This window comes from Lagenorhynchus albirostris, chromosome 11, assembly GCF_949774975.1.
Source record: "Lagenorhynchus albirostris chromosome 11, mLagAlb1.1, whole genome shotgun sequence".
NCBI lineage: Eukaryota > Metazoa > Chordata > Mammalia > Artiodactyla > Delphinidae > Lagenorhynchus > Lagenorhynchus albirostris.
The window spans coordinates 13,683,180-13,704,015 of record NC_083105.1 but is presented as its reverse complement, the minus strand read 5'-3'; the positions used below and the strand labels follow the sequence as shown (position 1 = coordinate 13,704,015).

Genomic DNA, 20,836 nt, shown 5'->3' with positions numbered 1-20,836 from the left:
TGGTCACAGTTGCAACAAGCCAAAAGATACCCGACCATTACCAGGAGGGCTGTGCTGTTTCTTTGGGGGCCGACATGCCCAATAACGGCCTTAGTCATGTTTAAAGAGTCACTGAATCATGTGACAGGCAGCCTGGGCTGGAGGGAGACAGTCAGAGGTTGGAACTCAGGGGGCCTGGGTTTTACCATTAAGTTGGTGTGACCTGGGGCAGGTCCTTTGATCTCCTGGGCTGAACCGTCCCATCTGCCCAAACAAACCAGTTGGTCCACATGCCTCTCTGGAGCTGGAAGGTTTCTGCATTTCTCTAAGGTGCAGAGGGAGTGGGCGGAGCTTTAAGCCAGATAACAATACTTTTCTTTCCACCTCTCTCTCAACAAGATCATTACAAGATTCATCTTAAAATAAAAACCAACCCATTATGCAACTGTCCGAGACATCTTCCCCCTGATCCATGTAGAAATCTTCCCTCCTGCCCCTCAACCCTCAAGTTGTCTTCCAGGACAGTGCATTCTGAATACTGTAACCAAATCCTCTCCCAGTGTTACCCACCAGGAAGTGGATGGAAGGATGGGAACCCAAGGACAGAATGTGCTGGGCCAGATGTCCACAGGGGACCCGTCTGCACTCTTCCCCATCAGAAGTGAGCAGGGCAACAAACCCCCTCAGCTCTTGTGCAAGATGGCTGTGGACTCCCGCGTGCGGCATGGAGACACCAATAGTCCTTTCAGGCATCCCCACGTCAATTACCACACTGAAATCCCGCCATGGAAAGACCACTTCTTGCGCCGTAAGGTTTCCAAGCACCGCACTGCGCGAGGCTGCCATGTAACAAAACTGATCCCAGAACTTCATGGCCCATCCGAGAGGCACAGACATAAAACCCACCCGATGCAGCCCAACTCTCAAAATACTCCATAAAGGGGTCAAGTTCAGAAAAGGCAAAAAAAAAAAGGTTACAAGCTCTCCTGTGTTAGATTTGGAGCTGGGTTTTATGGACCTCAAAGCCTGCCGAGTGGCCTCTCGGGAGTGGAATAAAGAGGTTTCCTTCTAACAAAGTGATGCCTCTCTGGCTTTGCAAAATTTGGTGTAACAACCCAATAAATACCAAATGGAGCTAGATATACGGTAGCTTTTAGTCCAGGATGCCAGGGGCAGGTGGCAGAGGAGGCAGGTCTGCCTGCAAACAGGATGGAGATCTGGGAGACAAGCGAACCCAGTCACAATGAACCAGGCCACCCAGAGTGAGAGCTCCACGCAGGCAGGGCCCTTGCTCTCCTCCCCACCACGGAGCCCAGCACAGTGCCTGGCACACAGCAGATGACTGACAACTGCATGTTCACTGAAGGAGTGAACAAAGGACTGAAACAGAGGCAAGTGGCATCCATGACCTGCAGCCCCTAAAAACTCTGAACCAGTTGATGGGGAGAGAGCTAAGAGCTAGCCAACAAAGTGAGACTTCTGCAGAGCTTTGAGCATCTCAAAGAAAACATCTACACGTACATATACTCTGACAGCAACACATAACTGTGCTGTATGTAAAAGGCAGTTAAAGATGCCAAGTCCTTTAAATGTCAGCGTGAGGGTTTTGAGGGCTGTTTTGGGTCTGTTTGTTGTGTCGCTTTTTTTACTGACCACTGCAAGTTATTAGGAGCCGGCAAAAGAGAAGCATATTCTGAAAACATTCTTAGCCTCTGCCCCAGTGAACCCCTTCTGAATATCAAAATACAACTCATGAAAAGAAACCAATAAAACTACTACACATTCCCACGCTCTCCATGAAAGATTCAGGAGTTGGGACAGATATCTCAGGATTCACATCCAAATTGTACTGTGGAGCAGCAGTGAGTGGCCAGCAAGCCAGGACAATGCAGCTACAGGCCACTCTAAGGGGCCACAGCTCCACCCTCTGGGGGGAACTTCCCCTGCAAATCTTGCCAACTTGCAAGTTGTTCCAAGTTTCCACCGAACACACAGCCCAGGTCACACCACCCCAAAGGACTTCCAACTGAAAAACTGCACGGGGGGCTTCCCTGGCGGTCCAGCGGTTAAGACTCCATGCTTCCAATGCAAGGGGCGTGGGTTCAATCCCTGGTCGGGGAACTAAGATCCCACATGCCATGCAGCACGGCCAAAAGAAAAAGAAAAACTGCATAGAACATGTCATGTATTAGATCCAAATGCTCCCAAGATACCATGTAGCGGGAATAAGAGACATGTAACATCCCGTGGGGCATTCTGCCATCACCCGGGGGATATATTTTCTAGGGTGCTTTCTCTTATGATTGTGTTTGAACCTTAGGCTGAAGGTGGACCTTGTTTTCTGGAGGAGGAAAAATAAAGCTAGGAGAGTAATGAGTTGAATTGTGTTCCCCAAAAAGCTATGCTGAAGTTCTAATCTCCAGGACCTCAGAAGGTGACCATATTTGGAAATAGAGTCTTTACAGAGGATTCAAGTTAAAATGAGGTCACTGGACTGAGCCCTAACCCCACACGACTGGTGTCCTTATAAAAGGTGGAAATTTGGACACAGGGACGCACACAGAGGGAAGACGATGTGAAGACACACAGTGGGAAGACGGCCACGTGACTGAAGTGACGCATCTCTGAGCCAAGGATCGTCAAGGGCTGTCAGCAAACACCAGAAGTTAGAAGAGGCAAGAGACGATTCTCTCCCAGAGGCAAAAGAGAGACCGTGGCCCTGCTGACACCTGAGACAGCCTGATTTTAGACTTCTGGCCTCCAGGACTGTACAACATCCCACTTGTTGTTTTAAATGCCCCAGTTTGTGGCGCTTTGTTACCGCCGCCATACGTAGCCAGTACGGAGCAGGTAAGTGCCCTACCCAAGATGAGCTAGCAAACAACATTTTGCTTGGTCAGAACTTCTTGCTCCTGGGTCCTATATTCTCCAAGACTGGCATTTGCTTTCAGTAAAGACAATCTCCAAATCAGTTACCACCACCCACACTGGCCTATGAAGGAGTGATATTATGTGGATGGATTTTTCAAAAGCTCACCGTCCTCCCAGGTAGCACACGTGCACTTCAACCACGTCCTGTAGTTTGCTTTCCAAACTCTTTAAGTTTTGGAATTTCTGGATTGTAGGTAAGCAAAATGCAGGTGGGAGATTTTTGGGGTTTTGACATGAAAAGACTACCGTTTGCTACCTATTCCCCACTTCCTTTCCGCTGTGATATTCCATTACAAACATCGACAGACCAGACAATGAACACGCAAGCCGTATTAAAACAATAATTAACGCCGGGAAGAGAACAGTGACAACTGCTTAGCAGAGGAGAATAACGGACAGGTTTGTCATCTGAGGCGCTTAAGAAGGATGAGCCTTGGGTGTGAATGGAAAGCAATTGCTGATGCAACAGTGGCCCTGTGACTTGGATCAAAGTGACTCATTAACCCCCTCGCTTGCAAACTCTGTTCCCTAAGACACAAAAGGCAGGGTGACAAGATTCTCTCTCACTCACACCAGCCCTGGCACAAGGAGAGCCCGGCAGAGCTCCCAGCCTGATCAACCACTGCTCCAGTGGAAACAGGAAGAACCCTGCCTTCGGCAGCCGCCTACCCCACACTCCCCCAAGAGCCCTAAAACTCATTTCACAACCAGAGTGCACCCTTCGGGGATTTCAGGAAAGGTGTTACTGCAATAACAGAGGCAGCACTGAGCTTAAGGATGAGAAAGGTCCAGATTCCCACTCTCCGATCCCAGGCATCTTTGACAAACTCAAACCACCAGTGCTCACCTGTACACTGTCTTCTCTCTACTCCTATTGAAGGCAAAAGTATACCCAAACAGCAAACTGCAACAAACTTACCATCCCCGAAGCCGCTGAGCTTGCATTTGCACAGGTGAACCTGTTACTAACTTGGGTTTTAAACAAGGTACGGGTATTAATATTATTTTGCAAAATATAACCCATTCACAGAGTTAAAATAACAGATGTGTTATAGAGTGAACCACACCACCACCACCACCCCCCGCCAAATTCATATGCTGAAGCCTTCACCCCCAGGACCTCGGAATGTGACTGTATTTGGAGAAAGGGTCTTTTAAGAGATGATTACAGTTGAATGAGGTCGTGAAGGTGGGCCCTAATCCAGCATGACTGGTGTAAGAAGAGGAGATTAGGACACAGATACGTACAGAGGAAAGACCACGTGAAGACACAGGGAGAAGATGGCCATCTGCAAACCAAGGAGAGAGGCCTCAGGACAAACAATGCTGCCAACAATTTCATCTGGGACTTCTAGCCTCTTGAACTATGAGAAAATAAATTTCTCTTGTTTAAGCCACCCAGTCCCTCCCTAGTACTTTGCTACGGCAGCCCTAGCAAACTAACACAGATGGAGTTCCCTAATTTTTAATTTATTTTTCTTAATCGCATAACTAATGGCTTTTTTAAAAAAAGAAATCACAAAATACATTAAGCCAGGGATTTGGGGCACTGCCTTAAGAGTCTTGATATTACCAAAGCAGGCAACAGACGGTATCACTAATGTCATTTTGTCAATGGGCAGATGGGTATCATAAAGGTAAAAGTGTTGGCTGGTGGTGCATGGAAGGGAAGAAGCATATCCAGGAGAGTGAAAGGCTTTTAGAGAAGACACCGGTAGTCCATTCGATCTTCAAGGTCTTCAGGTTAACCTTCCTACAGAGCATGTTGGGATTTTCTGTTTGCCCAGCTTCTCTTCAGGAAGCCCCCTTCTCCTCTCCCTAAGCGATTCCAATAGGATGGACCCCACCTCCCCTGACCAGGTTCAAGGATGTGACCTTGGCCCTTCCAACCAGATCATGACCAGGACTTTCACGAGATCTACTGGGAAAAAAATTCTCTCCTTCAGCTGTCATGGTGAGATGGGTAGGATGTAAGCCTGGGGCTCCTGAGGACCATCCCTGCCACCTGACAGGGACACTCTGCCTGAGAACGATGCCAGCACAGAAGAGAGCAGAGCCAAGAGACAAAGCAAGGACTTCAGGATGACATTTGAGGACCTGGATCCAGCACTACCTGAAGCTGTCCTTTTTTTTTCCCAGTTACTGAAGCAAATAAAGTCCATTTCTTTTTCTTTAATGTCAGTGTTAATTGGGTTTCTATCAGTTATGTCTGAAACAGTCCTTGCTGAGCCACTAAGGCACTCTGGTATACAAGATCACACGTCTAATACATATATAAAAGTTTCATCAAAATTGAAACTATGTTTACATTTTACTGCAATTCCCTACCATTTCAAGGGTGCTTTATCAGGAGTGCAATGATGGAGCCTTAGGAGACACTGATGCCCCTGAAATTCTATGAAAAAATAATATTTTGATGCAGAAGGGTCTGTGGCAGAAAACAACTTCAGAATTTCCACTCTGAACTTCAGTATCTTAGGGGGAAGTATAGTACAATTAGCTTCAAGCTTTTTTTAATTCTGAAATTTGAAAAGCTTGCCTATTTTTAGGCTGACGTCTAAAGTTTTCATCATAAACTGAATACCTTCTAAGAATAGAATTTCCAACATATTGTAAACACGAGCATTTTAAAAAAAGACTTCCACATCATATTTTTTAAACAGAATCTAACAATCTGATACCCATCATTCATTTTTAAAAGTTAAAAGCAAGTTATTTCTTAAGATCTGAAAATTTTATATCATTCCTTAGCATAAGAAAGGGGCGCCACATGCCCTGTTTCTAGCAGCAAGTTTAAACAAGTAAAAAAGAACGTGGAAAGGGGCAGCCTTGTAAAAGTGCCTTGGTTAGAAGGTTCCCACACACCAATTTCATAGTTCCTTTGTTCAGTGCCGCTTAAGGTTTTTATACTCAGAACAACGCACGTGAGCAAGATTAGTGTTGGGCAAGAGACGTGCCTTTTATAAAACAGGGACAAATGACTGTGAAAAGGGGTGGTCTCAGTCCAATCAGTTTCAAGAAAGGGTCCATATATGAGGTCGAAAATCTGGAAATTGATTCCCTTAAAACTATCCACACTTGCGATACTCCACGAAAGGCTTCGGTATCACCAGGGTTATGTATATTCCAGTGCTGAGACACCTGGGCTAGCAGATCATGGGTCAGAGATGAAGAGGAAATTATTCTGGAGATAGAACTGAGTTCCCGTCTCTGGCTTTATCACGTGGGCAAATAACCTCTGTGCACCTCAGTTTCCTCACCCATAAAATGAAACTGCAGCTCAGAGTGCTGTAGGATCAAAAAGTACCATGCAGGGGGCTTCCCTGGTGGCGCAGTGGTTGAGAGTCCCCCTGCCGATGCAGGGGACACGGGTTCGTGCCCCGGTCTGGGAAGATCCCACATGCCGCGGAGCGGCTGGGCCCGTGAGCCATGGCCGCTGAGCCTGCACGTCCAGAGTCTGTGCTCCGCAACGGGAGAGGCCACAGCAGGGAGAGGCCCGCGTACCGCAAAAAAAAAAAAAAGCACCATGCATGTCAAGCACTTCTCAGAAGCACATAAGAAACAACTGATAGATGGGAGCTACCTTTGTGACCACCCATTACTATTGTTACTGTTATTTTAAATACTGCTCATCACAACTGGCCAAGAGTCCTTTCCTATGCCCTTCACTGGCTCTCAGCCACCTTACCAGTCGGAGCCCAAATCCCAGTGAGAGTAGATAGCAAGGTGGACCAAAAGCTCCTGAAAAATGGCCTTGGGTGATCAGTGGGCAAGTGTTTGCCTTTACCTTCAGGGCTTCTGTGAACTTTCTGAGACCTCTGGACAGGGCTGAACAGAGAAAGTCGGTGTTCCCCCTCCTGGGCCCCGGGAGCTGTTTTCTTACTTTACCAACAAGCACAACCTCCAGAAGGGGGAGAGAGAGAAATAGTGGAGAGGCTCTAAATACAAACATCAATTACAACAGCTAATACGTATGGAGTGCTTTCTGTGTACCAGCTCCTGTCCCAAGCATTACACACACAATAATAGATTTAATGAGCTCAAAAATGCTGCGTCAACAGGAGTTATGGATAAACCCGAGCAGAACGAAAAGGAAAATGTCAAAAAGTATGAGCCAGAGAAAGCATCCTTCGGTGTGCATTAGGTCAGTCCATCACAGGAAAAGCGAAGGGCTTCCTGAACCATGTAACCAGTGCCCGTGCCAAGCGCAGGCTCATAAGGCATAGCACCGGGATCACACAAACCATCTGATAAGCCCAGGGTTCATCTATCACTCCTCCGTGATTCACGAAGCAAACCTACTCATGCAGCACCAATGCCTGGCTTACAAGGGCAGTGTCATAAAAACCCAAATGGACCTCACAAATACCAGAGGCAATAACAAATATCCAACATAAACACGTGCTTATCCAGAAGTCTTTGGGCGCTGATGCTGAGCTTCTGCACAAATGCATCCGGTCCTCCCTAGCCACTCCCCATCACTGTTTGATAATTTCTCAATCAATAATAATTGCGATTCTGCAATGGGTTCTCTAGGAATGTGGAGTGGTATTAAGCCTAGTAAACAGACACCACAGTCAAAGGCTCCATCAGTATCTAGGGACCAACCGCGACCAGAAAACACTTGAGGATAAGGCCTTCAATCAAACACTTGAAAAAAGGATGTGTTTTAGATTGTCTGATGATGACTCCATCAGGGTTTAAAAAGCCTAAGAGGAGGGCTTCCTTGGTGGCGCAGTGGTTAAGAATCCGCCTGCCGGGCTTCCCTGGTGGCGCGGTGGTTAAGAATCCGCCTGCCGGGCTTCCCTGGTGGCGCGGTGGTTAAGAATCCGCCTGCCGGGCTTCCCTGGTGGCGCAGTGGTTAAGAATCCGCCTGCCGGGCTTCCCTGGTGGCACAGTGGTTGAGAATCCGCCTGCTAATGCAGGGGACACGGGTTCGAGCCCTGGTCTGGGAGGATCCCACATGCCGCGGAGCAACTAGGCCCGTGAGCCACAACTACTGAGCCTGCGCATCTGGAGCCTGTGCTCCGCAACGAGAAGCCGCCATAGTGAGAGGCCCGCGCACCGCGATGAAGAGTGGCCTCCGCTTGCCTCAACTAGAGAAAGCCCTCTCACAGAAACGAAGACCCAACACAGCCAAAGATAAATAAATTAATTAATAAACTCCTACCCCCAGCATCTAAAAAAAAAAAGAATCCGCCTGCCAATGCAGGGGACACGGGTTCGAACCCTGGTCCGGGAAGATCCCACATGCCACGGAGCAACTAAGGCTGTGCTGCACCACAACTACTGAGCCTGCGCTCTAGAGCCCACGAGCCAAAACTACTGAAGCCCACGCGCCTAGAGCCCGTGCTCTGCAACAAGAGAAGCCACCGCAATGAGAAGCCCGCGCACCGCAACGAAGAGGAGCCCCCGCTCGCCGCAACTAGAGAAAGCCCACACACAGCAACGAAGACCCAACACAGCTAAATAAATAAAATAAATTTGTAAAAAAAAAAAATGCCTAAGAGGAGAGGAACGAGGAGGCTGAAGATCTGAGAAAATGGAAAAAGCAGAGAAACGCAGCAAGGAAAGAGCAGAAAAGGCAGCAAAGGCACCTCCTCCTCCTCCTCCCCCACCTCCCCCTCCCCCTCCACCACCTCCTCCTCCTCCCCCACCTCCCCCTCCCCCTCCACCACCTCCTCCTCCTCCCCCTCCACCACCTCCTCCTCGCCTCCTCCCCTCCAACTCCTCCCCTCCCCCTCCTCCCATCCCCCTCCTCCACTACGTCCTCCCCTCCTCCCCTCCCCCTCCTCCTCCTCCCCCTCCTCTTCCTCCACCACCTCTTCCTCCACCACTTCCTCCTCCTCCACCACCTCCTCCTCCACCACCTCCTTCCCTCCCCTCCCCTCCTCCCCTCCTCCTCCTCCCCCACCTCCTCCACTGCCTCCTCCCCTCCACCTCTCCCTCCTCCCCTCCCCCTCCTCCTCCTCCTCCCCCTCCTCTTCCTCCACCACCTCTTCCTCCTCCCCCACCTCTTCCTCCTCCCCCTCCCCCTCCTCCTTCTCCTCCCCCCCTCCTCCTCCACCACCTGCACCACATTCCTTGAAGGCATCAATGGGCCCCAGCAATGGCCCACCACCACCTGATCATCAGCAAAAGGGCATGTATTCTTTAGATTCAGGAATACCCCTGCAGTACAGCATAACACTAAAGGTTCAACTAGAAAAGGTTACATTATACCTGAATAGCAAGTTCAGTGCAATCCAAAATCACCACCACCACCACCACCCACCACTTACAGGGTAGAGACAGCATGGTCCAGGCAGACGGTAAAACACTGACGATTCCCCAGAGCCATGAGATGCCATCTTTACTGAAGGGCTCCCACACTCCGGGCAAGCCAGCCATCTGGAAGCTCGGGGAACACGGTGCAGAAAAGCACAGCAGGAGAAGCCAGTCCAAGGACAGATACAGTTCAGCGCCCAGTTATCAGGAGAAGCTTGAAGGAAAGACCGCCTGAACTGTGTTTTGAAGGATAAACAGAAGCGTCCCAAGCAAATAAAGAGGGAAAGAGCTTATCAGCCAGAAGGAGAAGTAGGTGCACAGCTTGGCAGATTTGGGGGAAAGTAAGCAGTGAAGAAGGAAAATAAGGAGTTGGGGATTGGTGGGTGGTGGGTGGGGTTGGCAAGAGAAGATGCGGCTGCAGAGAGAGGCAGGGGCCAGTTCACAACAAGCTTTGTGTGTCCTGATAAGAAAGATGGATGCTTTCCAGTGGCTGAGAGAGAGCCAGTGAGGGTAAATACACAGAACATCCTAGAAAAGCCCTCGTTCTTTAAAGATTCCAAATAAAGACTCCCTGTAAGGAATTGGACTCTCCTATTTGAAAAATTCTGTTATCCAGAATGGCTTACTCCACGTTTCTGAAAAGTGTGTCCTGTAATCTCTCAGCAAGGCCCTCCTCGGGCAGAGACACACCACCAGTCACGGGAAGCACGGCCCAGTTTCACTTTTAAGGTGGATCCGGAGCCCACATGTCAGAGTTCCAATAATTTCGCTCTCGGCCCTCCGCAGCTGCTTCAGGAACCACTCATGAGGAAAAGAAAAATTTTCTACATTCTACCCCTTACTGGGTGTCATCCTAGACTAGGTAAAAAGGTTGTTCTATCACCCTGGGCTCATCTGAACAAACCCCCAATAAGAGAGGCTGCAGAGAGAACATTTTCAGCCCAGCCCCATCCCCGCGCCCAGCCCAGCCACGGGAGGAAGTGCCATTCTAAGAACTACTGCTACTGTCACAAGCAGACTTTATCCCAGTGACGCTTCCCAGTGGGCAATGAAAACCATCTCGCACTTCAGTCCCAATGACTGGGATCAGAGGAGATCCCAAAGCTTCCCTCTGTGTCCATCCGCCTGTACCAGTTCTAGCTCAGTGGCCTTTAGAACTTCATATCCGAACTAGTACAAAAGCCTGTTCAGCGACCTCCCTGCTACCATCTCTCCCCACGCCAATCTGGCCCCGAAACTGCCACTAGGTTCATCTTCCTAAAACAGAGCTTTGCGTACACCATCCTCCAGATCGAAAGTCGTCCTGCCTTCCAAAAGTCTACAGCCCCAATCCACCTTGCCAACTTCATCTCCAGCTCCTCGCTAATGGAAACCCAAGCTGACTTACTTTATAACCCCAAAATTCATATTTGTGCATTCATCAACCTAGCTGGCTGCTCTACCTCCCTTTAACTCTTCCATCAAATCTTAATCATCCTGGGTCCAAGGACCCAAGGCAAATCCTACCTCCACTGCCTTTAAGCAGCTAAAGTAAGCTCCCGCCTCTGATTTCCCATCAACTTTGGGTTCCAATAATCCACAACCATTTCCTGCACTGCCACATCATTCCTACCGTCGCTCTGAACTGTTCACTTGAATCTTCTATCGTTGTTTAACTTCTCACACACTTTTTTTTTTCCCAATCTCTCTAACTATGTTGCTTGAGGGCAAGACAGAAGGCTTTCAATTTAATTGAATAAATGTTTATTGAAGGATTCCTAAGCGCTAGAAGTGTAGCCGGATGGGTGCAACCCAGTCCCAGTGCTTTCTAAGGCACTTACACATAAGGAAAAGAATAGGGAAAGTATACAGATATTGACAATGCCAAGTAGAAGGGAACAGGCATGGCCTTTGGGGTGTTTTAGGTGATGCTCCCTGTCACTCTATCCTTCCAGCTCCTATTCACTAAGACCCAATCTAATACTTTCTCCTTCTTTGACTCCCTCAAGCGTAATGCTACCAAGACACAGTGCCCACTGCCCTGTCCATGTCTTTATTAGTATTTACCTCCCTCACCAAGACGAGGCTACTAGATGACGCAGGCAGGTGATTTCCTCACCTCCCTGTTCCTGATGTCAAGCCGACACCTCTCAGGGCAGGAGTTTCACGAATGCTGGCGGATGAGTGAATGCTGGCTTAGTAGACGTTAACCAATACCATCAAGGAGACAGAGTGTATGGGGCCTGTAGGCAGGAAGCAGAGATTCTGACTAGAGGCCAGGTCAGCACAGAGACAGCAGACACAGGAGGCAGAACAGCTGTGAGTCAAGTCCTGGCTCCACGCTCCACAGCTGTGTGACCTGGGCAAGCCTCAGCTTCCATACCTGGAAAATGGAAGAGTAAGACCACCAACCTCGTAGGGTTACCATAAAGATGAAATGACACAAAATGGTCAAACAGAAGAGCGCCTGGCACAAAAGCAGAGCACGAAGAACGTGTGTGAGGAGAAGACTGAAGGCGAGTATGCTGGATGGAAGGGCAGGGAGCAGAGGACAGACAACCAGAAAGCAGGGGGTGTGAGAAGGCAGAGCAGAGCCTTGGGCCACATAAGGTGGTCAGGAAGCAGGGGCTCTGGATCTGCCTCCCCTCTGGATAATTTGACCTCCCCAGCCTTAGTTTCCAGAGCTGTGAAATGAAGGTCGAGCGGGCTCAAGGGTCTCCCGCAGCCCCCGAGCTGTCTCAACATCACAGGTCTGCCTTCCACTTATGGAGGAGGCATCCGTAAGTACTTTCAAAGCCCAGGTGGGAAGGATTCGCGCCAACAGAGAAGGGGGAGAAGATGCCAAGATGGCAGAGAGGAGGAGAGTCCTTCCTACTGGATGAAAAGCACCCGAGTCCCCCCTGTTTTCTCGGGCCCATTTCGTCCTCTGAACGTGGGAGCCCTGGCCCGATCCACATCTAAGTCACTGCACATTTATCACCGGTGCCGGAAAGATCATAGCCCACAATCCACCCTAAGGTATTAAAGATGCTTTTCAAGGCGCCCTGACATGCACACACGAACAAGCATTAGAGCCTGTTCACTCCTCCCAGGCCAGATAAGTCAAAATCCCTACAACTCAGAGGAAAGGAAACACAGGCCGCATTCCAGGATTGTACTTTCCTTGCCTTTTTACAAAGCCATCAATGTCTGCACCACAACAATGAATCCCTAAGAGAATTCATTTCGCTGATCTGAAACGTCCTTCACATTTTTAAAATAACAGCTTTCGGGAGAGGTCTGAAGGAGTCCAAGGCTGTGAGTCTGCTGGTATCCACTCACCTCTCCCTCCCCAACACCCCCACCCCGGAGCTGGAAACACAACTCGGAACGCAAATCATTCTATGTGGACACAACTGTTTATTCAGTGTAGACCTACTAGGTACCAGGCACCATGCCTGGAAGCAAGAAAAGCCCCTTCCTGCTTATCACTCAGGTTGCGCCTCTCTTAGCTCCCCAGACAACCACAAAATACCATTCCCTTCCCAGATGAGAGCTGACATCAGCCTCCTCCACCAGGAGGAGGCTGGTACACAAACAGTGTTGGCAGATTAAGGACCTACGCAACTGTTCTGGAAACAAAAGCGGGGAGGGGATGGTTCCCAGTCAGCCACAAAAATGTTAACCTTAGTAATAACAAACATGTGTTTAATGCATCAAGGCAGTCTCTAATAACACTGAAGAGTCCACAGGATTCGCTACTGATTTTAAATTAAAAAAAAAAAAACGAGGAAGAATGAAATCCCCGCATGCCTGTGTTCTGCTGTAAATTCCCCTAAGTTCTAATGCTACCGTGGAGAGCTGGAAAGATCAGAAGTCCTTTCTTCCCGATTGGCCTGGGTATGTCAAAAAAGGACTCTGGTAAGAGCAAGCCTCGCCCAGTAGCCAGGGCTCCATCTCCATGTGCGTTTGCTGCGCGTCCAAAGCGCAGCCCCATAATGCGACGAAAGAGGCTAAAATCATGGGTGAGGCTGCACTTCCCATTCTAGCCCCAGTCTGTGATTATCTACCACTCCAGGTTACCCAAAATTACCTCTGGAGCCTTAAACGCCTTACATTTTCTTTCATTCCTAGAACCAATTCTTTTTTGGAAACTTTCACAAGCGATGAAGGAACAAAAAAAACCAAAAGCCCTAGATATTTCGTGAGCGAGCACAATTTCGAGGGTTTTTCCTGTAAACATCTCATGCATATCGCCTCTACCATATACCTAGGCGGAACAAAATTAATTCCATGTCTCTGAAACTAGGAAAACTCAGAATCCTGGAAACGCTTACCTGATTTCCTTTTTAAACCACTTCTGTTCCTGATATATCCTTAGAGGCAGAATGTGAGGGTGATTGAGGAACTCATGCAGGTGGTACTTACGACTGCGATCTCCAGGATGAACAGTGGTTAAACCAGAAACCTGCCCCCAGTAAGTAAGTGAGCAAAGTAACACCATGTGGTCTGTCAGTGGTTACAAAGTTTATGTAACTACTGTCCTTCTTTCTGTAACACAGTTCAATATTAGGCTCCTTGGCAGGTGAACCTGCTGAGTTATTTATTAAAACATGGAAAAGTTTATATTTGAAAAACCCTTGGTTTTCTGTAACAGGTAAGGCTCCCAAAAGCATCCACCATGATTGCGTTAATCAAATAACCTGAAATACAATTAAGGGACTAGCTGTTAAAAAGATGCTTGCTATGAATCCTTTCTGTAAAATAAAAATCCTTTTGTACCCCAAACAATTACTTCTCTTAAATTATTTGCTTTTAAAATAAGATTTATAAGCCAAATTCTCCTAAAATAGGGCATTCTTACACTTAGCTTCAATTATGGAATAAACAGTTGAAGAGTGAAAACCAAATTCTCCCAATTCTCCTAAAACAGGGCATTCCTATGCTTACCTTCAAGGTTGAAATAATAATGTCACAAACCTTACATTTATAATTGTACTTAACTTCAAATCTCCTCTTTCCAATAAGCACTGCCCTCTCCACCCAGGACAGCATCAGTGCCAGAATGGTGAGGAAGCTTCTCTCTAGCAACGCAAATTTGGTGGCATAAAATTAAGTCGGTTTGCAATTTTCCTGACTCGTACTTTTACACAATTGCTTTTCTGAATCTGTTTTTCTTCCCAACATCCCTCCCTTCACACTCACCCCCCAGCTCCCCCTACGAGGTAACCTCCCTGGCAAAATGAGAAGATTCCCCTTTCCCTGTTAGAGCCCAGGCTTTGCAGAATCCCACACGCTCAACTCGCTTTCATTGACTTAATTTGGAAACAACTAAAATTTTCAGCACTGCTTTTTATCACAAAGCACATCATCGCAAGCAGTTCTCAAAGAGTAGGTAACATTCCCAAACCCACTGGTTCCCATAATACATAAGAAGTTAGCAAGCAAGCCCAGCTGCTTATGAATGGCTTAAGGTATCAGAGAAGTTCTAATGCAGTCTACAAGTCTACGGAATCTACAACCAACACAGAAAAGACTTTGTGGTTCTTCTCTTCAGCACTGCATACTTGTAGTGTCTGATATTTCAAGGTAGAGTATACCTTGGAACTGGTCAGGCCTCTTCCCATTTCAGAGCTGGAAAGCTAGAAAACCTAAATAGTCTGAGCTTTGCCACTAACTTAGGCAAGCCCTATCTCTGAGCCTCTACATTCCTAGTTACAAGATGAAAAACGCACTGAAGTTTGGAGACAACACCTGAAGCCCAGAGAGGTCAAGACGTATTCTAAGGTCACACAGCAAATTAGCAGAGGATGATGCAAGATGAGAACCCAGATCTCCAAATTTTACTTATACCACCCTGCCTACCAGTCAACTCAACTCAGGGAAGCATGACAGAGACACACACACACACACACACACACACACACACACACACACACACACACACACACACACACACACACACACACACACACACACACACACACACTGGGGCTTCTTCTACCTCCACTGCCCTCCTGGCTCCTGTTTCAGAAAAACTAAATATATTTGACCCTGGGGATCGCTCTAACAACTGCAGTTTTCCATTTTCTCTAATATCCTCTGGCCATTACATCGTTGCATCTCTTCCTTACTTCATAGTTTCCTCATTCCACAAAACACACACATAGGCAGGCCCACACCCATCCTCAAAACTATAAAACTCTTCCTTTTCCAACAGCAAAGAAAGTTGAGGCCAGAACTGAGATGATTCAAACACAAGAACCTTGTTCAAATGTTAACTGCAGCCATAACTTTACCCAGAAGTAAATATGACAAAATAGAATACACTCTCACAGGGAAAAATTTGTGTCCCTCTGCCACTCTATCATTTATCAAGTAACTCTGTCATTTCTCCCACTGCTGCATAATCACGTAATGAAAGCCCCAGATGTAATTCACATACACAAGAGGGCAGACTTCGGGTTGATAAGGGACCCTTTCTTTATTTGCGTTGCTAATAGTTTTTTAAAGAACAGGCAAAATGCTATATGTAGAAGGATAAAGGGCAAAAAAGAAAATGTCCTTTTCTGTTTGTAATAACAATGTGGGATAATCAACTGGTTCTCTTGGACCTTATCCAGCCACCGTTCTTGCCAGGGCTTGAATACACAGAGCATGAAACTAGGAATCCTATTAAATTATTTCCCTGCTAACACCAAGCTTTCCTCTTCCAGAACAGCCCCTCTTCCAGCCACACTACTGACTGTTCTCCATTCACACTACATATTTTAAGGTTTCCATGCTGTTCTTTCTGCATGGGATTCCCTCCTGTTCTACTATCCTGGCAAACTCAAGGTTTTACTTTGAACAAACCTGTACGTGAGAGTTCACAGCAATGGTTCAGCATCTGCCTGCCCCCAAAAGACTATAAACTAATTGTGGACCCTCTGCAGCCTCTACACAGAGCATGGCATCTGTCACATAATAGACATTCAGCTGTTACTTGCTAAGTTAAAAGGAGAAAAGTCTCTCCGAATGTCAGTGTGGTCCGGGAGGAACAGAGGACCTGAGTACCTCTCAATGTCAAATACTCTGGAGCAGAACCGCAAAGCCTCATCGACACTAGCAGATCCCGTGAGGTGGCTGTATCGCCAAGGGGTGTCAATGGCAGGGTGCCTGGAGTTCTCAGTCCCCTGGGTCTTACAGCCCTGGCCCCATGTGCTCCCCACTCTGAGAATCTCTGGCTACAAAGACACCTTCACCTTATTCATGGACCCTAAGGAAGGCCAGGATCCTGCGTCACTTTCTTCCTCCACCTCTGCCATGTGGCTTCCTTGAAATTCATAAGACTTCATTCATGCCTTAAGATCACAGTATATAAATTCCCCATGACCAGTTTTCACTAGCTGATGCTCAATGGAAAATTTAATAGTGTTCTCCTGTTCCAATCTCTAACCCCTTGGCTATACTGCACCTATGAGAATCAATCTACAAAGCCTTCGATAGCTGAAATAAAGCTTTATGCTGACCACTTCCCTATGCCACAACAAAAGGTCTCCTCAAACTACCTAAATACGCACTGTACATATGAGTAAAGGATCACAAATGCAGTCTACCAGACTCCAGAGTTCTAGGAAATGTAATAACGCATGCAGGTGCACAGATCCAACGCTGAGTCTAACTCTATATGCTGCACTGGGTCTTTAAGAATCCAGGAAGTCTTGGGCTTCCCCGGTGGCGCAGCGGTTGAGAGTCCGCCTGCCGATGCAGGGGGCACGAGTTCGTGCCCCGTTCCGGGAGGATCCCACATTACGGGAGGATCCCACGTGCCGCGGCGCGGCTGGGCCCCCATGAGCCATGGCCGCTGAGCCTGCGTGTCCGGAGCCTGTGCTGCGCAACAGGAAAGTCCGCGGCGGTGAGAGGCCCGCGTACCGCAAAAAAAAATATATATATATATGTGTGTGTGTGTGTATATATATATATATATATATATAAAGAATCCAGGAAGTCCTAAATCTTGTTGACATCTGCCTCTCTTCGTGCCAGTATTCTGAGTTGGGTAGTTTCTTCTTAGACTCTTTCTCCAACCTTTCCTGTCTGCCCACCTCTGGAGTCAGCTTTGATAAGACTTGGCCACAGTGGGTAAGCCTGGGCCATGCGGCTTTGTTCTTCAGCGGAAATAGAATTATCTTCAATTTCTGCTGGAAGACACCTAGACACTAATGATTTAATACCGTTGAAAGTGCAGAGAGAGCATCTGAGATGAAAGTGCAACCACACTGCCAAATGTTACGTTACATCTGTATACATACAAGGTATGTGCTTTTAAGGGGACAACAGTGAGAAATTTTAAGTTTAATGGAGTCAGTTCTAGACTCCATCTAGAATGGAGGCAGCATGATTTTATGAAGATGGCAGATGTGCAGCCCAAAAACCAAAGGGGGGAGTTTTGATTACAAACCCCTGGGAACTTAGAGTTAGCACGGTCTAATACCCAAAGGATGGAGTTTGCAGGAGGTTCTGTCTCCCCAAAATTTATAGCCCTCACTTACTTAGAGACTATCACTGAGTCTGCTCAGTCTCACATAATACTCTGCAGTTAACCTGTTCTGAGCTGCCCAAATGACACTTTAGATGTAAGCAGGCCCATCGCTTAAGCGTTCGGAATCCCCTCATTGGTGCAAGCATGCATTGGGTAGCAAAACGTTAGGTTCCTGAGCCTTCAAGACAAACCACAGCCTTTTGTAACATAGGTTCTTCAGTGGTGGAATAGAAAACTAGTCCCCCCTAGTGTCCTGCCACTGTAGGTGGCTGAAGGATGGAGACACTCCTGCATCAACTTTCAAGCACAGCTCAGGAACCCAGAACCACAGGAAACCTTCACCTCCTTCCCAAGAGGTGGAAGCACTCCTGGGACCCACGATGAGACGGAAAAACCTTTCATTTCATTCCCAAGGCCCTTCTAGTTATGTTTTAAAAGGCAAAGGAATCTGCATTATCTCACGCCAAAAAGTTAACCCCCAACCTAGCACACTTCATCCAGTGACGCCAGAGGGCCTATACCTGTTGGCACCTTCCACCCACTCCAGAGCGATACCATCTTTTCTTTAAAAACCTCTCTATACCACTAGGGAGACTGGTTTCCTTTCCCAGCCATTCTCGAAAACCCACTAAGATCTAAATCTTAACGATTTTGCCTCTCTGTTCCAAGTAGTTCTCTTCCCAGTTTGGAATTAACAGGGCCAGGCTCGATAAATGTGTGTTCCCTCAAGCAATTTTCACTAAAGTGTACTCCTGAAAAATAAAGGTACACTAAGAGATGTGTGAAACCTTCAAGCCAGTTTTTTTTTTTTAAATCCCCAGTGAGGACCCACCATGCCCGTGAGTAATTCATTCATGTCACCCTTTTGTGAGACATGAGAAGAGAAACCTCCACGTGTTCCTTTCCTAATTTAGAACCTTCCCTTATCTTAAGTCTACCAAAGCTGACTCCTGAGGTGGTAAGGCAGGAGAGGCGAGGAGGAAAATTAACCTGAAGTGACTGCATACTGGCAGGGAGTGAATAAGCACTTTGGATTTCCACCAGTGCCAGAGAGGGATGGCACCCGCATTTAGGGAAGGGGAACGTCCACCTGCCACCCCTTCCCCATCCCCACCCCCAGCCCATGAAGGAAGCAGAAGCCTGAGCCCTCTCTTGCGGCACTTACATAAGACCCTGTAAAACTTACTGTGACATTCACGCGAAGTGTAAGTTGCTATTTTGCTCCCTTGGGAGATCATTTTAATGGACTGAGTGACAAAATTCACAGATTCAGAATTCAGGAAAAACCTGCTCAACCGAGGTACATCAGCTCAGGGACGAAAAAATCCATCCCCATTAAACAGGGTCACCCGGGGGGATGGTTCAGTGCAGGAGAGACAATCTGTTCCCTCCTAAGTGACCCATTTAAAATCAGATCGTTCCAGGGAAAGCTCACCGTTTTAATAAATTTCAAACGGGCAAGGGTAGGCTTGCAGGACTGAGGTTCCTTAAGAGTAAAATTCTAAAGACAGTAATAAGGCACTGAGCAAAATAACTTAAGGATGCACAAACTTCGGAGTCAGTCACTCCACCTTTCAGAAACAATGACTTTCACAAGACTGTCTGGATCGCTACCCAGTGACCACTCATCACAAGCAGCTTTGTCCAGTAGGACTGGCACTGGTTGGGTTTCCTCTCTACTGCTATCGCTGCCACCCAACTGCTCTGTCCAATAGACGGACTCGCAAGCTGTGGCTCTCACCCCAAATCGGCCTCGACTCTGCGACAAGGAGCAAAGAAAAGTTCTTCACAGCATCACGCCAGGAAAGGCAGGTGGGGACTGCCCATAGGACAGCTCTAAACACAGCAGGTTCCCCCAAAGCACACGTGCTCACAGCCAGCAAGCTGCGGGGGAGGGAGGTCGACATCGCCTCCTGGTGTTAACGGGAAACTCCTCCTCGCTCTCGGCAGCCCGTGAGCCTAAGGAGCAGGGCAGGCCCTGGGACGGGTCCTGGGGGACGTCAGAAACTCGGCGACTTCTACCTCCAGCCTTTCCAGGGCTCCGGGCCCAGGCGGCAGAAGCTGTGCCCTCACTCCCTCCCTCTTCGCCAGCATTCCGAGTACAGGGGGTACCAGCCACAGGTTCGGAGAACTTGACCGACACCGCTCACCAGGGCGCCCCCGCGGCGGCTCTCTCGCACCCCCGGGGCTCCTACCTTGGCCGTGACTGCCACCAGGCAGAGGGAGACCGCGGAGCAGGTGGGTGGCGCCGCGGCGCTGCCACCTACGAGGCGCAGAGGGTTCCGGGTCGGGGTCCCAGCAGGCGCTGCCCTAGTCCAAGCGGCGGTGACAAGCGCAGACTTCGGGGCGGCCCCCGCCTCCAAACGCGACGGGGAAGGTCCGGGCCGCCGGAGCTGAGCACAGTCCCGTCTTCCTCTCCCTCCGGCGCTGCTGCCTGGAGCTGCTCCCTGCCCCGGGGACTCTACGGAGCCGGGGGCGCCCCGCATGGGCAGGGGCCTGGGTTCGCCTCGGTCTGAGCCCGGGGAGGGGGCGCTGGGAGAGACGCCGGACGGCCGCCGGGGCCGGCTCCACCTCCCGCGCTCCCCGCCGCTTCGCCCCTTCAGGGCAGGGCCTGCCCGCTCCCAGCCCGGCTAGGCGACCGCGGCCGCGCCCCCAGCTTCGGGCGCCCGGGCTCCCGCGCGGCGGCGGGGGAGCGGCGGTCCGGCCCGGCCGAGCACAGAGCGCGGAGGCGGGGGGGGCGCTGCAGCCGGCCTCGGCGACCCCTCCCCCCGGGCCTGCGCCGCCCGCCCGCGGCTCCTCGGTAAGGAAGCGCTGGAGAGGGCCTCGCCCCGGCCTGGGGCGCGGGGCCGGGGGCGCGGGGCCGGGGAAGGCGCCCCGGGAAGGTCACCGGAGCGGAGGCGGAGCACAGCGCGGTGCGTGCACGGAACCGAGGAGGGCGGCCCCGCTGCCGCCGGGAGCGCTCGCCGGCCTCGGCCGCCGCCGCCTCCGAAACGCGCCGGCTTCCCCGAGCGCCCGGCACTGGGAGCCGGGCGGCTGCTGCAGCCGCCGCCGGCAGCCGGGCGCCACTGGCCGGAGCCGGCGAGCGATCCCCGCCTCCCGCGCCCAGGCAGGCGGGGGCCGCCGCGCGGGGGGCGGCGGGGGGGGCTGGCGGGCGGGCGAGCTCTGGGGTCCTGGGTT

General features: G+C 49.5%; 1 protein-coding gene across 1 annotated transcript in view; it reads right to left on the bottom strand.

Annotated features, from left to right (window-relative positions):
* LARGE1 (LARGE xylosyl- and glucuronyltransferase 1) overlaps nt 1–20,343 on the bottom strand; it is a 589,914-nt gene extending 569,571 nt beyond the window's left edge. Inside the window, 1 exon segment of the mRNA XM_060165047.1 lies at nt 19,855–20,343. The gene's annotated coding sequence lies outside the window, so the exon portion shown is untranslated.
* Between the last annotated feature and the right edge of the window lie 493 nt (nt 20,344–20,836).